We start from the raw sequence: 20,089 nt of genomic DNA on the forward strand, positions 1-20,089 counted from the left end.
TTTTTTAAAATGGCGGAATTTATGGCTGAACAATTCGACCGGGCCATCAAGACTAACAGCAATAGTGTTCTACGGCGGCCTCGGCCAATTGACGGACCCTTAGGTAGTGGCTAGTCCGTTGATCGGAGAGTGCCTGGAGCCGTCATGACCGCTGATTCCGGGGAGCCGTCTGTTAAACGCAGGCGGAACACCGGGGAAAAGTGGTAGCCTCTGACCTTAGCGTGCTGCGCGCAAAAGTTAGGTCCGCTAGGAAAAGATACCAGCGTCGCCCCCTAACGGGGATTATTGCTGATGACGTGCACGCTGAGGGTCTGCTGATCTACCAGCGCGCCAGTAATGAGTACGTTCATGACATCAACAAAGCCAAACTCAAGTTTTGCCAAAACTCCATGCGCGAGTTGCAGCGCAACCCCTGGCAGCTCGCGAAGTCATGTTACCGACCAAAGCCTTTGCACGAGCTTCCAGTGTTCGATGTGGATATGGTAGTCGTGACCACACTTTAACATCTGTGGCGTCTTACCTGGCGTTCCTGGATAGTCTGTTTCCAGATGTTCCAGAGAAGAAAGCAGAAATTGGTTTGCTTGGTTTTTCTCCCGCCACCACCCCATTCGGTCGCCCTAAAGCATAAGACCGAATGTCTGTGCCACAAACGGCTACTGAGCCTCGAAACAGTTTAGCGACCAGTGTCCTAACTAGCTCTTACAGCTAATCTAAAAGCGTGAGCAGAATAAATAAGCGTGGTACCATACACCACTCGCTTGCGTGTCCCACCACCCACTAAAATGGGTAGGCGCACCCAGTCAACTACAAAACATATACCACCATTAATAATTAAATTTATCTTGTCAAAGATATCAATTTGCTGCCATGCCTAGGTTGCTGAATGCCAGCAAGTACCTGTCTACCATTAAAGCACTTGAAGTCTTAATTTGGCTGGTAGCCAGCCATATCTCTTGGTTAGCTTGCTACAGCAGTGCGGTAGGAGTCTTTTCCCTTAGGTAAACTACTGATATCAATTGAACAAAGCAACTGCATCAAGAAACTCTTACACGGTCTGACAATGCGGCTCTCGCCACATTGATTCGTTGCTTGTGAGTGGCCAATTTTCCCTTTGACCTCTAAGTTCCAGGGTAACACAGTTTTTCAATTTTAGTATAAATAAATTTTGTAGTTTGGAATTCATTTTACTTGATTATTTTGAAATTTAGACAGACCTAAAATTATTCTTATAATTTTTTTTCTTTTTCTAAATTTTTTAGTAAACCTTTGCTGCATAGTTTTTGAGTTTCTGCCACATAAAGTGCTTCCGGCTTTATCATAGTTTTATAAGTTGAAATGTCAAGTTCCATGATAAAGACTGCCATAAGTGTTTTTTGTTACCTGTAAAGCTAATTTCATTTTACTAGCTCTAAATGTGAACAAATTTTTTATCTAAAGAATTTCAACTGATATTCTTTGCGAGATATTAAAAATTATCCAATTTCTCTATTTTTTTTATTATTTAAATTACATAAATTTTTCTAGTTTTTTTAAAGGAGACTTTTAATCCCATTTTAGCAGATTATTTTTCTAGTTCCTTTATTTGTTGTTCAACTTATTTCTAGTGTTTAGGCCATATCAGCAGCGAAAGCTAGAGAGTTAATCTTCATTTGTTTAGCGCCCAGTTTTATTCATTTTTATCTAAATTTTTGTTCTATTCTCTGACCACTTTTTCAATAGCACAATTAAAAATTAGGGGTAAAAATCATCTCCCTGGCTTACACTAGTTTTGATTAGAAAAGAATCCAATAATTCTCCCAGCAATTTTGCTTTTGAGTATGTTAGTTAATGGTGTTAATTAAATTTGTAGTTTTGTTAATGTTGAAAAAAGTGTGGTTCTATCTATCGTATCATATGCTTTTTCAAAATCAATAAAAGTTATAACATGTGTTCTATCTTTTTGACATTTACAATAACCCATAATATTTTTAAGCTTAAAGATTTGCTCTCCACAAGATCTGTTTTTCCAAAATCAACTTTGATATTCATCCAATTATGGATTCAGTTTAGGTTCGTATGACTAGCTTTAGATAGAAATTTTTATAAAATTTCCTAAAGTGAAATCCTCCTGCAGTTATTTGGGCCTACTTTGAATCCTTTTTTTATTTAGAGGGTGCATGCTCTCTTCTAATCTTCAGGAATTTGTTGTTTTTCAGTGCCTAAAAATTTTTATTAGGGATTCTTTTGCATTTATGTTGTCCTTCTTCCACATTTTATAATTAAACTTTCCCCAGAAGAGTCAAGTTCTGAATTTCATTTAGATCTGAAGGTGTAGAGTTTCCTGTGTTCTGGTTGGTAATTCTGAATGTAAGTTTCCATTGGTTTCTTACAATTTAATAAATTATGGAAATATTTAACTAAGATTTTACTTCTGTCTTTTTATGTAATTATATTAAGTAATAAATATATATTTAAAAAATTAATTTACATGAAACTTTCTAAACATGCTTGCATTTCTTACTTGGCTAATGTCATAGATCCTACATAAAGAGTGTTTCAGCTAAATGATGTTCATCTTGAGTGGGTAGAATTCCCCCTTGGTGTGCAACCAAAAATAATCCATACCATCACGTTCAGTTTTTATCAATTTCTATTGCGTCTGTAATAGAAATTTAATTTAATAGAATTAATTAAATTAATTAATTAATTAATTTAATTTAATTTATAGAATTAAATTGTGTAAAGTTCATTGCTTTTCAATTATGCATTTCCTTGTGGATGGAAATAAAATAATTTAACAGGATGATTAATGGCTCATCAGAACATCATCAATGTAACACTATATGTAGCTACATATAGGAGGTTACCAAGCCTTAGTCAATTCAGTAATTTTATTGCTACTCATTTTTTTATGATATATATTTCTAAATATTAGTAGTTTTTACATTTACTATAAAAAAAGGTCATGAAAATGTTACATGATTTATGTTTCATTACATATGATTTTGTTAAATGTTTTTGTCAATTGTAACTAAATAACATTCATGAATGTAGCATACTACCAACAAAAAACTTCAAAATCCTGGACATTTTTAGCTGTTTCTTGAGTTGTGATTTTTTAATATAGTTCTAACCCCAATGTTTTCCTTTTTTATCCCCCCAAAAAAAGTATAATCTTAAATAAATTGCTCATATCAAGAAGTTTAAATCATTTGAACGAATGAATCGTTCGTGCGCTCTGCGCAGGGACCCAGCACACCACCATTGGTCCACTCTGCACCAATAGCAGCTAAAATAAAAATGTGAGCACATGCAACAAACAAACCCGTACACCTTTCCTTTTTATGGAGAGTGATTTATATTATGGTTATGAGTTGATAAGTGATTTTTGGTATTTAATATCAACTGCAACAATTATCAAACTGATTTATTTAGCATCACCCATTTTTCTTTTATTCATACAATTTCTATCTAAATATTAACAGACACTAACTTGTTGATGTGAATGAAAAGATCATTATTAAAAAGTTAAAAACCAGCTATTTTTTTTTAGTTGCTAACAAATTAATTAAATTAGATTTTTTCATATTTATTACTAAAAGTACTTGCATCAACATATGCTACATTTATATTTTATGTTTTGTAAAAACTCTTTAAATTCTATTCCTTAAGATTCATTTTATCCAGACAATTTTTTTTATTAACAATTATATTTTATCAGAATCTTATATTACTATTTACAATCTTTGTAAAACTAACTCCAGCCTGAAATTAACAGTATTTCTACAAACAGTGTGAAATAATCATAATTTTAAAATCTTGATTTATATGAGCATTATACCGTGCTTAGTTTATTAAAGTTTAATATAAAAAAAGGATAAAATAACTTAACACAGGAATAACAATTAAATAAAACATTAAATTTTTAAAATATTAATATCCTTTTTATATAATACTAAATCAGAGCTAATTTGCTGGATAGTTATCTTTTAATATTTCACCTGACCACAAAGAATTAGGCTTTACTACAATGAAATGCTTATTAAATCATTTAAAATTTTTAAGCCAATGGGATTTAGGGATGGGGGATATTCAACGTAGCTTCTAATTTCTTTGACTCATATTGTGAAAACTCACTGATCAAAAAATTGAATTTGGCAGAAATATTAGGCTGTACATATTATGGTTTTGCCTGATTTTTAACCCATTAGGTTTTTTTTTTACTTCCAGGACCACCGTTAGGTATTGTTTCAGAGGATGAGATGAATGATTTGTAGCGTGCATGAAAATTCTATGCCTGACTGGAATTCGAACCCAGGACCTCTGGATGAAAGACTGAGATGCTACCACTCGCACCACAGAGGCCGGCAACCCCATTGGAGTTAAGGGTATATAATGATACTTACATCTCTTTTTTATAAACAATAATTTTTTTAGTCTTGTTGAATAACTTTGTTTCAAATTGAACCAACTTTTTTTAGTAAATAATTAGTTAAATAAATAGACTTTTAAGCCTCAAGAAAGAAGTGGGCTGAATGAGACTCATACTTAAAATATCAGTTTTTTTAACTTAATTTTCAAGATTGAAATCCAATTTTATCTTTAATTACTGTAGATGATAGGATATTTAAAAAAAGAGATTAACACTTTTATAATCTCTGATATTTATAAATTTTTCAAATTGGCTATTATTAAATTGTTGTATGAAATAACTGTTGAACAAGGTGTTCAGATTTATGTTTCATTTCCTGCTTTTATTTGTAAAAGTAAATAAATATATAAGCTGTATTGTTCTTTTTACTATTTTGTAAAATAAATTACGTTCTCAATATTCAGCTAGCCTTGTTAACAGCTGAGATTTTATACTAATAATGTAACAATCTAGTTTCTTTATTGTTCAGTATTAAAGCAGAGCTCATGCAGTCAAAATGAAATTTTTTATTAATTAGCATATTTCATTAACAATATATTAAATTTACTGATTAATTTAAACTGATGTCTTAATTTATTAATCTTGAACCAGAGAATTAGCATGGAACCAGAACAGTTTATTATTTGATCAACCACATGGTTTAATGGGACCTAAATTTTCTAACTAAAAATTTTGATTTTTTTTTTTAGAAATAACACTGTAAACAAATATAATTTTGATGATAAAAATATATCAAGGAGTATCATCAACTGAGACTCAAAATTTTATTTTTCCATTTATTTTAAATGTTGAATAATTAAACCAAAAATATTAAAAACCCTATGGCATTCTTGAAATAAAAATCTGTAAAGGTCAAAGCGGGATTTTTTTTAATAGTTAATGTAATTTAATATACTGTCTTGAAAACTTCAAAATATATTATGATTTTCTTTTGAAATATGATTTGAGTAATTTGGATTTATATTGTTTTCATATTTGTATGCTGTCAGATGTTCCTGAAATCTTCTTTTTTTACAATTCCTGTATTCACATTAATATAAAATTTATTACTGACTAATGTTCCACAGGAAATTTTACAAATTCCTTTTCATTTTTCTTTCAATTTGTAATAGTAACTAAATAGAAATAAATAAATAAAATAAAAAGGATTTACACGGAAGGGTGTTGACAAATCAGAAAAAAAACAACATAAATGATAAAATATTTTCATGAAGAACTTTACAACAAATCTATAATTATCATTATTAATAAAATAATAGTTGATAAATGCTATGTAAATTTATTACTGCACAATATTTATGAACACATTTATAGTAACATTTTTGTAACATCATTAGTATAACAAACTAGATTATTTTATTTACAACATTTAAAAAAAAATGTATAAAACTAAATAAATGTGCACGATTATGGAAAATTTTTACAAGTTTAAATTCATATTTTAAAGTTTGATTTTAATGTTAATTCATTATAATATGATCGATCACAGTTAAAAATAGATATCATGGTGAAAATTAAATGTATAATAAAAATATTTAACAGATTTTTACAATTATTTTCATAGTGTGACACATAAGAGGATTTTTCTTAAATAATGTAAGACATATCAGATATAGTCATCATCATTTGATATGTTTTTTATTAACATTTTTTTAATGGGTAATGCCATTTTTTCATAAAAAATAAGCTAGTGATGATGGTGAAAAAAAACTTTATTTAGAAATATTTTGAGGTTAAAATTCAAAATTAATTTAGCAAAATAATTCATAACATTTTATGAACGTAATATACTTTACTTCTATACTTATGAATTCTATTTTAATAAGTATTGTATAAAATAAAAAAGCGAAAATATTAAATTTATATTACTTCATTACTTACAACAACTTTGAAGAAAAATCTAATAACTAAAAAAAAAAAAAAATTTACTTTAAATATCACCGAGATAAATTGTTGCTATTTAGAAGAAATTTAAGATTTAATAGATGTCTGTGGCTATTTAAATCATTAAGAAATCAGAAAATGTGTTTTCTAGCATTCTTTACTAACAATATTCCTAACTATTCCAATCAAGGAGTCAACTGCATATTAAAATGATGTGATACTTTTAAATTATGCAATAACAGATGTCAATGCAATCATTATGGTTAAACCCAGAAGTCATGGAGTGCATAGGACATATTGTTTGATCATCATATTGGATTAATTAGTTCCAACACAGAAATTATTGTACTTTGTGCATATTTATTACGGTTTTTCTTTCCTTAAGGTAGAATGTTCCAACTATTCTTATCATTACATTTATCTCAAATTATTTATTTCACATATTTTGATTTTTTTTATAGCATTGTTTAACCTAACATAAATAAAGGAATCAATGCTTTTGATTGTAACGTTAAATATTTATTAACTAATAATAATAATAGTATTATTTCATTAATTTTTAGATTTTATGACTATACCAGCAGTTTGTTAAACATGTATCATAAACGAATAGAAATATCTAAAATTATTTTAAAATGCTTTACATTATTTTAGAATGTCCCAAATTGTCTAAATTATTCAATATATTTAATACTACAACGAATAATTTGTTATAAATTAAAATTTGTGAATTTTTATGCATTCATTCAAGGAATTTTTGTGAGTAAAGTTAGTTATAAAAAATTATAAATGGTGTTATCTGTAATCTTTACAATAACCATACATTACAAAATTAGCAAAGAAAACTTTATAGTATTAAAATGTACAAATATGAAACTGTATTAATATATTTTGATATTGTTTGGTAATACGTATTGTGTTAAAAATTATATAATAAATTTAAAAAAAAATGTTTGATAAAAGTTATACAGTAAATGCATTAAAAAACATTACATTAAATCATTATATAATAAACTCCATACAACCTGTAATGAGGCATAAATTTAATTAAAATCATAAAGAAAGAAGGAGGACCCATTAAGTATTAAAATTTGGTTGTAAAGTACAATAAAATATTCCATTAATTATTTTAATAATGTTGCGGTATAATGAAGATTTCATAAAAACAATACACATTATTATTTTTAATATTCAACACTTTAAACAAAGAAACTAGATACAAAAATTAATTATAACTGGTACTGAATTACTTACAGAAAAGGTATTAGAATAAAAACTTTAAAATGTTTTTCTGCATCATTAACGTGTAGTGAAGATTTTTGTTTCAAATTTTACTTTGTTAATTAAATTATCAAGTTATTTATTTTTTAATTTTCTTAATGTTTATGTTGCAATCTGTACAACTAGTGAACAATAAGCAACCCTCTGAAGTCCAATGAAATGAGGGTAATAAATATGACATATAAATGGGCTGTAATCTTGTACAGACTCAGGCCAACCATTCCTGAGACGTGCGGTTACATTAATTGAACCCCAACCATCAAAATAAAATGGTGCCCACTGTTTAGTATTCAAATCCATATAAAAGTAAGAAATTTTACTAGGATTTGAACATCAGACTCTTCGACTTCGAAAACCAGCTGTTAGACAACTGAACTGTGATGATAAGTTAACCACTAGACCAGCCCAACAGGCTAAATTAACAAGATTCTCTTTAAAAAAATAACTTATTTTTTTAAACTAAACTGAAGTATCTGATGCCTAATAATAATTAATAAAATGGATTTTAATGAATTTTTTTTAATGTGAAAAATGCCGTTCCTAATTCAGATCCAGAACAAAGATAAAAGGCAGATTATATTACACCACTGATATAATTAAATGATCATGTTTTATATCATTAAATATGCCTTTTACAAGATTGAAGATTAAACCTCCTTTATGGCAATTTTGCAAAAAATATTCATCACTCAAAATTCCTATTTGTTTACATAATACTGAAAACTGATTCTATATTATCATTAGTGTTACTTCAAATATAATATGAATAAATACACACAGTAATAAGATTTTAAGTGTGAAAATGAAAAAAAAAAATAGTAAGGCAGCATTTACAGAAAGATATATTTATGTAGCAAGATGAATTATTGTTTAATAAGAGTAATAAGTTTTATATTTAGAGGGTACTTCACATTAGTAAAAAGGAAATATGAAAGAGACTAACGCTGAAGGCATTTGAAATGCAAGTATGAAGGTGACTGGAAAAGATTAAATTGAAAGCAGTGAAAAATAAATTGAAGTAATATGTAGAATGAATGAGAATAGAAGCAAAAATTCAAAAAAGAAAAATTAACAAGCTGGGATGTATCATGAGGAGAGTACAAGTCTGATTAAAATATAGCTAAAAGGTGCAAAGAGAGGCTGTAAACAAATAAAACTTACGTACAATTAAAAGGAAATGGAAGTTATCAGGATCTCAAAAGTTTAGTTGAAAATAGAAAAGACAAACATGATGTAAGGGACCTGCATCAGAGCAGATAGCAACATTTTTATAAAATTTTATGAAGTTGCGAACAAAGAATTTAAGATTTTAATGCTTTCAAAATTAATGTGAATAATCTGATCATGACTATAATCTGAAAATATCATCTAAAAATGTAGAGCTCTTAGTAATTTTTGACAATTTCAAAATGTACTTAAAAATAAGTACATTTCTGAATCATTACAGTTTGATTTACAATAATTCTATTTATGTAATCAACAAATATAGTTCATGGTCAAAGACCTCTTTGCAATTTAAAAACAAAAATCTGTTTCGGACAATTCGTTAACCTAAGGAGGAAATCTGTCATCTAGTGGCAGAGAATATAAAAGATATTGACAACATACTTTTAAAAGAAGAGAATGATATCTTACTAGACCACTTAATTCAAATAATTAAAAAATTGTAGCTTCTCAGGTGATTGAAACAGTAGTTTAACTGATCTGATGTTAGAAATAATGGTAACTTAATTGTTCAGAATGTGAATAAACAATGTTTTTTTTTCAGAACAGTAATTTTAAGCATCTTGTTTTTACATATTATAGTTTCCTGAAGTTCAACTGCTGTTAATTTTTTTTTGAGGCTGACTATTAAGTATGCTTAAACTTGTTGATAGAGAATGCATATTATAAGATCTAACCAGGAATCAAACCTGGAACTCTGGATTATTAGGCCAAACCTTTAACATCTGAGGATCTGTAGTGATAATTTTAAAAAAAATATTTTTATTTTAATTTTCAATCAATTTACAGTAACATTGATTAGCAAATTCAGGACACCAAAAGAAAGTAATGATCAGTTTATGCAACTGCTAAGAAAGGATGATCTCAATTTACAGGACCTACTTCTGTTTGGTTCAGTGGCATTTTTTGAATTTATGAACTGAAAAAAATTTAATTTATAAATTCCCTCATCTGACTGGGTAGGAAGACCTCGAGTACTATCCTATTCTTTATTATTGGGATAAAGACCACTCTGGAAGCATCTGTCTCCTATGGATTTATTTTAAAATTATGTCCTATGAAGAATCTGCTATCACATTATCAATGAATGGTGAGAAAACAATCTGATCTTTCAGGTCAGTCATTCACGTGTTAATGTTCCTGTTTGGTGGGAAGGTACACTTATAGATATAGAACTGGATAAACTGTGAATTTTCTGTAACATATTAGCCTTTTGGCTGAGGTGCCTCGTTTCCTTAAAAAAGTATATAAAAGTTATTTATATTGATAAAGAGTTTGAATGACATAAGACAAAAACTATTTTCTTTTTTTTAAAGCAACTAAATATAAGCGTGACTTATAAAAGCCTCTATAATACAAGTAAATGTTGTTATACTCTAAAAATCTTTAAGGCTTTAGAGTATACTATGAAATTTGTTTCACTTCAAAAAAACTTAAATGATTACTTTGATATCATTATAAAATATTAATTATATCTACATACACATCCTGAATAAGATAAAATGTTATATCTTCGGGCTCATTAAAAAGGCAATTTAGTTTTCAAGGTAGAAAAACAGAAAACAAGCTGTAGTATCATTGTATGGTGCTAATAAATATCACGATGACTGATATCTAGAAAATTAATACATATATATATATAATCTTATTATTTGTACTCATAAGTTTAGAAGTTTTGCCATTCTATTTATAATTAAGAGTGTTTCTTATATCATATTGGCTAGAATTGTAACATTTTTGTGATGTGCTGCAGTATGCTGTAGAAATTAGTTATATGTTTTACTGAAATAAGAAGTAAAATTAGTTTGTTTGCATACATTTATTGAATAGAATACATAAGTTAGATGAAATGGTTAAAAGCCCTTAATCTACCTCATCACCAATTTGTGTGCAACCATAACCAATAATATTGTGTGCACATACTTTATTGCTGTTAATTTATCAATACTTATAATTATAATTTACTTTTTACAGTCAAAACTATGTGCTAGTGTTAATGTAAGTAAATTTAGTGTTGTTCCAAGCAGTAAAAGTATTCAAGAAATTATAATCACATAATTAACACTATCAAAGAATTTGTGAGGTCAGATAAATGTGGAAAAAGTTATTTTTTTTATAACTTTAAGTGTCAATTATCCACTAAGTACATACTTAAAACAATAAAAGACCAATAAGCCACAAGAAATACTGACAGTAACTTATTGTGCAGTTAGTAGTTCTTTTCAGAGCAAAATAATTCAATAAAATTGCACATCATTGCAAAAAAAAAATAATTCAGAATTGTCTGTCAATAAATAACTGTACCGTTTACAGAGATTTTAAATGAAAAGTGAATGAGGATAAACACAATGGTCTTGCAAGAAATTTTTCCAAAAGTATCAAAGAAGATGCATGTGTATTATTATGTACTCGTATATAAACAAAATATAATAAGTTTTAATCCAAAGAAATCTTTATAATAAAATTTAAAAACCAAACAGAAAAAAAAATAAAAAAAGGTAAAATATATTAAAGACATATAGAAAGTTATTTATATTAAAATTTTAGAAATAAATAGAGTAATAATAAAAAATAAATTAGAAGACTATCACATAGGAGAAATAACAAGGGAAGAGAGTTAAATATGCATTCGTAGTAATGCACTTCACTTTTCAATTGCAGTCTTAAAAACTGTTACGTTATTCCAAATTGATTTTATTAATTTATTATCTTCATATCTCATTATATTGTACAGCCTATTTTTCTTATTATTTATTTTTTGATTTTTCTCTGATAAAAAGGGTTTCCCATAGTTTTAACACTGATCCTTCCTTCTCTACCAAAATTCTTTAATTACCTGTGAAGTAGTAAACTTTCCATTCCTGATCTGATCTATATGATATTAAAACATACTGATATAAATAAAATATTTAAATATTGTTGCAACAGTTGAAAAATGTGAGTATGACAAAAGTAATACAATTCTACAACAAATAGAAACAAAGCAGCCAACTGAATATGTATTAAAAGGTTATAAAACTTAAACAATCTCTAAAAAATCAACTGGTATTACCTTACTTATTTTATGGTAAAAGTTAAAAAACATTTACCTGTGTTTGAGAAAGCCTTTTCTCTATGTAAATCCCCTTTAGAGACTGCTGCTGGAAGCACTGAGTGTTGCAGCAGCAAGAGATGTGGTGCTGACATTAGAATATTGAAAGATCTATGTTGTTTATAATGTATTTGAAGAGTATGTGTAATTTAAACTGTCTATTAATTTAAACATACAGTTTATGTATATGATTTTCATATTGAAGTTTATGTAAGTGAGGCTTATGATTTGCAAAAGTGGATTCAGTAGTGGTTAGATATTCATTTAAATGCTATGAAAAACTAGAATTTGAGTTTGTATTCCCAGGTAACCATTGTTTGCATTTTTCAGGTAACTAACATTTATTGGAGTGACTTGGTGTTTTTATCTAATATGTATTTTGTTATTTATAATTCTGTATGCAATATCATAGGCCATTTTTTTTTTTTAATTTTTGGGCAATTTCTGAGTGTTGTTTTTAATCAAAATAAATATTAAGAATTTTTTTGTTTTTGTCTGTTTTACTAAAATTTTTACAGAAGTTTGAGTTATCAATGTTCTGTTAAATCCCAATTGTTCAGCTAAATATTTTATTGTAAGGAGTCCATCCTAATAATCTTTATGTGAAAATGAAATGTTGTGTAGTTTGTGGAGCATGATTTTGAAAACTGAAAGTTTGCATTGTATGGGGTGATTAGATTAATTGTTACAAAATCTCAGTTGTAGTAGATATTCTATATGTGTAACTGTGTTTATATTTTATGATTATCAAGCCCAAAAAATTTATGCTTTTATTTTTTTCACACAATACTTTTGTGAACATTTTGTTGATGTGTGTGTACAAAGAGTTATTTACACTGTCTGGGAATTCCATTTTGTAGGATTATGTAATCTACTGATGTTTTCTACATCAGTCAATTATTTTGGGTCAGTTTCTCACTAACTGTGGCGATTTTTGTTTTTTCAAAGAATAATAAAAATATTTCCACTAATATGGCTCAGATGGGTGAACTTACAGATAATCCATTAAATTGTGTAAAGTCTACTGGCACCTAAGTTGTGTTCAGTAAGTATAACTTTATTGTATTCACAGGTACAGTAAGTCGTTTTGTAAGCATTGTTTTCACTCAGATTGGAAAGGGTATTTTAGGTGCAGAAAAGGAAACTACATTGTTTCATTGCCAAAATGGGGTGGAACACACATGTACTTGTCTGAATGTCTTTCTGTAGGTAGCAGAAGCCTGCCTGAATGAGTGGTACATTCTCCCACACTATAGTAAGTGTAATGTATACCCTCTCCACATTACAACACAAATGCATACCCAAAAGCAAGCAAAATGAACTACTATGTAACAATCGACTAACTAACAAAACTTAGAGTTACTGTATTAGTACTTATAACTTTTCTTAAAAAGAGCTCTGGAGTTTATTTTTAAAGCTTTTCAACACAAATAAGCTATGTAATGGATATCAAATTCAAACTTTAAATAAAATTATAATATTGTTACTGTTGAATACGTAATACATTACGCCTAATAAATAATAATAATGCTACAAAATAAAGTTCAATAACATTAATGCATTTATAAATTATTGTTATTGTAGTTTTTATTTTAAATATTACCAGAATCACCAATCTAATACTAAAATTATTTATACATGTAAATTACCTCCGACTTAAAATTGCACACACCAACTTCATCATAATCTTATGGACATGGTCATAGAATAATATAATTTAATGTCTATTTACAAACTGGTTCTTGTACTAAAAAAAAAAAAAATTGCATACTGGGTACTTGTAAAACCACATTAAAAAAGAAAATAATAAGGGGCTACTTGAATGATAATAATTAAAAATCGTAAAATATTTTTAACAGTAACAAAAATGCTATAAAATTATTACATATACTCGTACAACCATATAAATACATATATAAAGAACATGTTATATTGCAATATTTAATAAGTGTTAGATTAAAAATCACAAAAACAAATCAATAACAGTCAACTCCAGAGAATATTTGGTAATCACATAGGGTACACAGAAATTTCTATTAATTCTACATTTATGCATTGATTAGGTCAGAATATGCAAACTACATTAGTCACTAATGACAAAAATAAACAACTGAGGTGACTTCAAGAATCACATCTTAGGTTATATATTTAAACAGGTGTTGGATTTAATTTTGTAACCCTTTTGAATTAGAATGAGAAATTTTTATTTTAACACTTATCAAAATTATACCAATAAATTTATTAATGTATTAAAATTATTGTCAATCATAATATATATCATTGTTTTTCATGTTAAACTTTATTTTATTTTTAAACATGCTAATTAAATTAATGCATTAACATATGTAGGACAACAATTTTTTTAAGTTAAAGTACATTCATTTTTTAGTTTACAGATAAATGAATTTATACATAACTATTTACAGACAACTATAGTTATACATTATTTACATAGATCATGGTACTAATTTTTTTATTTAAAATTTGTTAACAAAAAATCAGTTTTTTTATTAGCTTAGTTATTTACATTTAAAAATAAAACGAATGAAAAATTTCAATAAAACATGATTATAGTATAGAGATGGTCACTTTCAATATGCTTAGAAAAAAAATTATTTTATCACTCAATGAATTTTGTACAATGAAACCCTCAAAAAATTAAGTTTAACAGGAACATGTTAATAGTTACATATTCTATTAAGATGAGAGGTGAATTTTATAGCATAATGAGAAATGGCAAACTGATCAGGATTTTAATCCAAAACCTCAGAAGGTAGAATGTTACCACACTCCCATGAAAATCAGCAAAAATATATGAAATACAGTAAATATATTTAAAAATAATGAAATTATAAAGTAAGTCTTGATGATTATTATACGAATAAATTAGAAAATTTTCCCCCTGTTTTAAAAACACGTGTTAAAAAGTACATTGTAAAAACGTAAATGATAAACTCAATACATTGTTCTGTTAAAACAGTACGTTCTATATATATATAAAATTTGTATTATCTCTTTATAGACATGTTGAGAAAAAAATAAAAAAGTTAATATAAACATTAAGCAACAAAATTATATAATCCAAAAATGTATTTATGTTAACTAATCATAAGTATGGACTATCATCTGTTATAAACTTTTCTTTAGTTCCTACATAAACAAATATTTTAAATTTTTTTAACTATTTATAAAAAAGCAATCGTACATGTAATAATTATTTCAGAAAGGTTATTTTGTAGTTTAATAAGCCAGGAACATCAATAGAAGCTACAATTGAAAAAATAAAACTTTTATCTATTATTTGGTTGGCAAGGAGCATTATCATTTCCGATTTTTTGTAGACAGTGAATGGATTAATATTTTTAGTATAAATTATTTATTTTTTGTTGTATTTATTCATGAAATTAAAAAAAAAAATGTGCTATATGACACTATTTACAGATGAAGAGTATATTACATAATTTTGTCAGAAACATTAATTTAAGGAATTGAAAGCAGTACAGTTTTCTCTAACAAGACAGTACACAAAAGTACCACGTTGACAAACTAGTGACAGTCTATATTGATATTTTTGGAGATTGCACTGCCTCAAAATAATTGTTTCCTTGATGGGTGGCTTAATTTTTATGTAAATTAGCAAAGTGTAGCATATTGCAATAGACCAGATATGCTGAACTGTAGTTCTATATAAAAAATTATTTCTCAACACATTTTATAAGATATGATATTAATCTGTAATAAATCCAACCAATCTATAAAATCAAGTGAGTCCAAATTCAGTGTACAACCAGATATGCTTGATTATTGATACCAACAAACTTATACATGAATTAATATGTATTACCTAAAATTACTTATCTAGGATTATGATCTGAAGAATATAAGAATTATCGGTACTTATGTATTAACGCCACCGCAGCTACAGCTTTAAGTAAAAACAAAGTAGTCAATCGGATTTCGGTGGAAAATGAATAGTCTCTTTATTAATTCTAATAAATGGTTATTTATATTTATTTATTTTAAAAATATAACCAAACTTAACCTACCTCGCTAACCTTGACTAATTAACACCATAATTTTTTGAGTATTTATTTAATAAATTCAGTAATTATTGCAATTATTTATTATTTAAATAATCAAAACACTCCTGTTAAAGGTAACCTTAGTCAAGGTTAGCGAGCGAAGCGAGCGTAGGTTAAGTTTGGTTAAATTATATTTATAAAATAAATAAATATAAATAACCATTTATTAAAATTAATAAAGAAAATGTTTTGAATCATGTTAAAACTCTATATCGACCCATTTTCCACGGAAATCTGATTGACTACTTTGTTTTTAAATAAAGCTGTAGCTGCGGTGGCGTTAATACGTAAGTACCGAATTATCAAACAAAATCCTGTGGTAGTATATGTACAAATACTTTAATGAAAAATCATACATAACCTTTATCACCTAAAGTTAATTTATACTAGGCACTGATTTTGTGTCAGTAAAGGAAAATCAAAAGATCTACTGTAAAACGGGATGATTTGATATACTGGGGTGAACTGATACAAACTGCATGCTTTTGTTTTTTGAGGTCTTTGCTCAAACTGTTTGAATAAACTTGGTTTGAAAGGTTTTTTTTTTATTGGTTAGAGTCTTTCTATCAGCTGATTTGTTTTGTAACTTTTTCTGCCAAGTTGGTAACCTCAGTTTCTGAGGTTATATATAAAGCTGTAATTTTTTAACAATTAGAAACTCTGTTTGAAACAGTTTCTGCACATCTGTCTACTTTATTTTTTGTGAAAAGGTTAAGCCATGCAATTTAACTTAACATTACATTTTTGGAAATTCAACTTGTTTAAAAATATATTTAAAAAAATTGAGTCCTACCCAGGGTGATTAATACATGTATCAAGTCACCCCAGTATACCAACATAGTAAATACAATACTATTTATGTAAAATATTTATTCATATAAAACTTTGTCTGGGATAAAATTTTATATGAATAAATGGTATTTTTTAAGATCTAGTACCACAACCTAATGTTAATGAATAAAAAACCTATTAAATTTTTTTCAGATAAAATCGTATGCTTGCTGAGTGGAGCTTTCCACTGAACTACATGGATCTTCAACTTTTTGTTAAAAGATACTAGGATACAACCTGACAATTGTAAGAAAATTAAAAAAAGCCTGTCTGTGCAACTGTAACAGTAGACATAGTAAACAGTTATTTTGATAACTTAGAGGTTACTCTTACTGGAGTGCTCCTGTATATTATTGTAATCTATGACAAAATGAACCTAACAGATGATCCAGGCAGCAAAAAAGTTATTTGTGGAAAAAGACAAAAATACCCGGAGAAAATAAATGACTTTACCAAATCTGCTATGTCATCTTTTCTTGCAGTGGAGATGGTCAATTACTGCCCATATATGTTATCTATAAAGCAGAAAACTTATATGGGTTGTGGCATACAGAAGGTCCAAAGGGGGTCCGCTATGGTTGCACGAAAAGTGGGTAATTCGACCAAAACCATTTTGAAGATTAGTTCTTCACCTTCATCGGCCTTACTTACCTTCAATAATAACCAGGACAAGTTTTAATTGGTGATAACCTGGCAAGCCATTTTTCAGAAGCTGTTGTGTTGTGATAGCTTGCATTGAAAACATTCTTTTATAATGTTGCATAAGCATTCTATCCACCCAGCTCAGCCATTTGATGTGACTCTTTTCAACCTCTCAAATCTAAGTGACAGTCTCTCTTACAAGAATGGAGGAATCAATGTAACCAAGGTAAATACATTGAGGAAAATTAATTTTCCTCCCATGATAAAAGAAAAGTCTTGAGGGATTCGGTGATAAAGCTGAAAGTAACATCAAAAGCAGCTTTAGAAAAACTGAGGCTGTTGCAGTTGATCGCCATTTTGAATCAGCTTATGAACAAAGGAGTTAATACAAATCCTGTCCAGGGGAAGACACTTGTATAGTGACGTTTCAGTTGCCACCCCCTCCCCCCCTGTTCATTGAGAAAGAAAGAAAGAGAGGGAGAGTAATCTTAATACTTTTTCTTGTTTTAGCTCAATCATTAAATATTCCATTTAATCTTTGTACCATTTCCTTTTCAATAAATATCTTTTAAATATACCAATTTTGTCTAAGTTCACTCCATCAACTTTTTAGAGTGATCTTAAATAAAAACTATATAGGGTGTATCAATTCACCACCCTTCTCAAAGTGACTTAATACAGAGGGTTTATTTTTTAAAAAAATGGTAAAGGAAATGAAAAACAAAAAGACAACTGCATGATTTGACAAAGCAAAATCATAAGTATTATTTAAAAAAAAAAAAAATTAAAAAATATATTTTAAGTGATACTGAACTTTAAATTTTGAAGTTGTATCAAATGAAGGGAGCCTACAAGGATGAGACCATTAGGAAGACCTAATTTTAGATAAAAGGATGAGTTAGTTAATGAGAAAATATAAATAATGAGATAATAATGATAATGAGTTAATGAGATAATATAAATTGTAAATAGATGAATGAATCTATTTACAGTTTATAAATATAAATAAGAAACAAGAGTTATGTTTCAAATGAATTTTCAAAAATTATGTCAATTTTACATTTTTATTTTTAATGGAAATCTTAACTGTAATAAAATTACTTATGTATTATTAAAGTTAAGACTAAATTATAATTTTATTTATTAAAACTTAACTATTTTGTAAATGGACAACTGACTCATAAGTATAACAGAGAAATTCTATAAATTATTAATTCTGCATAAAAATAATATTACTAATGTATTTTTATCAGTAATACAACATAAATAATCATTTTCTTCAGTTAATAAAGCATATTATAATAATAATTGATACTTTATTAAAATATATATATATAAATATATACATTAATTACAAACTAACAAGCTATACTATGTGTAAACGGATTGAATACTACCTATAAGCCTAGGTTAGGTCAGCTTGCTATTTTCAACTTGTATAAAAACATTCACTTGGTAGGCATAGATAATTGATTTAGTCTACAGCAGCTTTGAAAGTTAATTATATTCAAATATAAATATATATAAACTATTTAAAAATTTAATTATAAAATTAAATAGTATACAATGTTACAAAGAAAGTTATATAATGTGAATCCGGTAATGTACAAATGAATAATCAATAAAAATATCAATGTTAATTAATCACAAAATAAAATACACACACACACACACACACATATATATATACACATCCTATATAATTGATAGTGACAAAAATAAAAATATAGTGATTACCAGTATTTCTACAATAATTGACATTAATCTGTATTTACATAATTTTGTTAACTTACTTGATTTAATCCCCAACTGCAATGAATCTTGAAGGTATTTGGAAATCTTTAAAGTTTTTGAATTCAATTCTTGGAAACCTTTAAAATAATTTTTGGTTTATAATTTACCTAATTTTATGAAGTAACTATTCTGTAGTTTAATCATTTATTCTCTTTACCCACTCCTTACCGTATATGGCACCATGCTTACATACACTGATGTGGCTGGACAAGGAATCACTTTCTGAGGTGGTGGCAACTTTGTCTAAGAGGTTATTAAGGGACAATTTACTATCTAGAAAACAGTTTCATAAAAAACTGAGTGAATATCTAAGGTAAAAATATATATACAGGCCTCTTGTAATGTTACCTATAGTCCTCCTTTAAGAAAAGTTGAACTATTAAATATATTCACATTTTAACAAATGCAAGCTAGGTAAATAGCTAATGATATTACAAAAATTGTGCTCTGTAATTTAACATGAAACTATTTTACCCTTCTGAGATGTCTAGCAGAAATTAAACTACATATTAAAAAATGTGATTTGATAATGATCATCATTGATTAAACTAAAAACAGTAACATTTTTAAAACTTCTGCTAGTTATTTTGTTTAATGCACAACAATATAAACTTATGAATATTTAAAAATTTGATAATTATGTTAAGAGTTCTCAAAATGGTGAACATTTTTACTTCCTGTCTAGATAGCGCTATAAATCTAGAACAGACGGTATTGTAATCGATCCAATTTGGGCAAATGTGGTTTTCACACCTAAGGAACCCAAAAAACTGGATAAATATTTTCCAGATGTTAATGTTCATATGTATGTGTGCGAGTTTGGTGCTGGTCTCTAAATCACCTTATATC

Source organism: Lycorma delicatula, chromosome 9, assembly GCF_047948215.1.
Source record: "Lycorma delicatula isolate Av1 chromosome 9, ASM4794821v1, whole genome shotgun sequence".
Classification (NCBI taxonomy): Eukaryota; Metazoa; Arthropoda; class Insecta; order Hemiptera; family Fulgoridae; genus Lycorma; species Lycorma delicatula.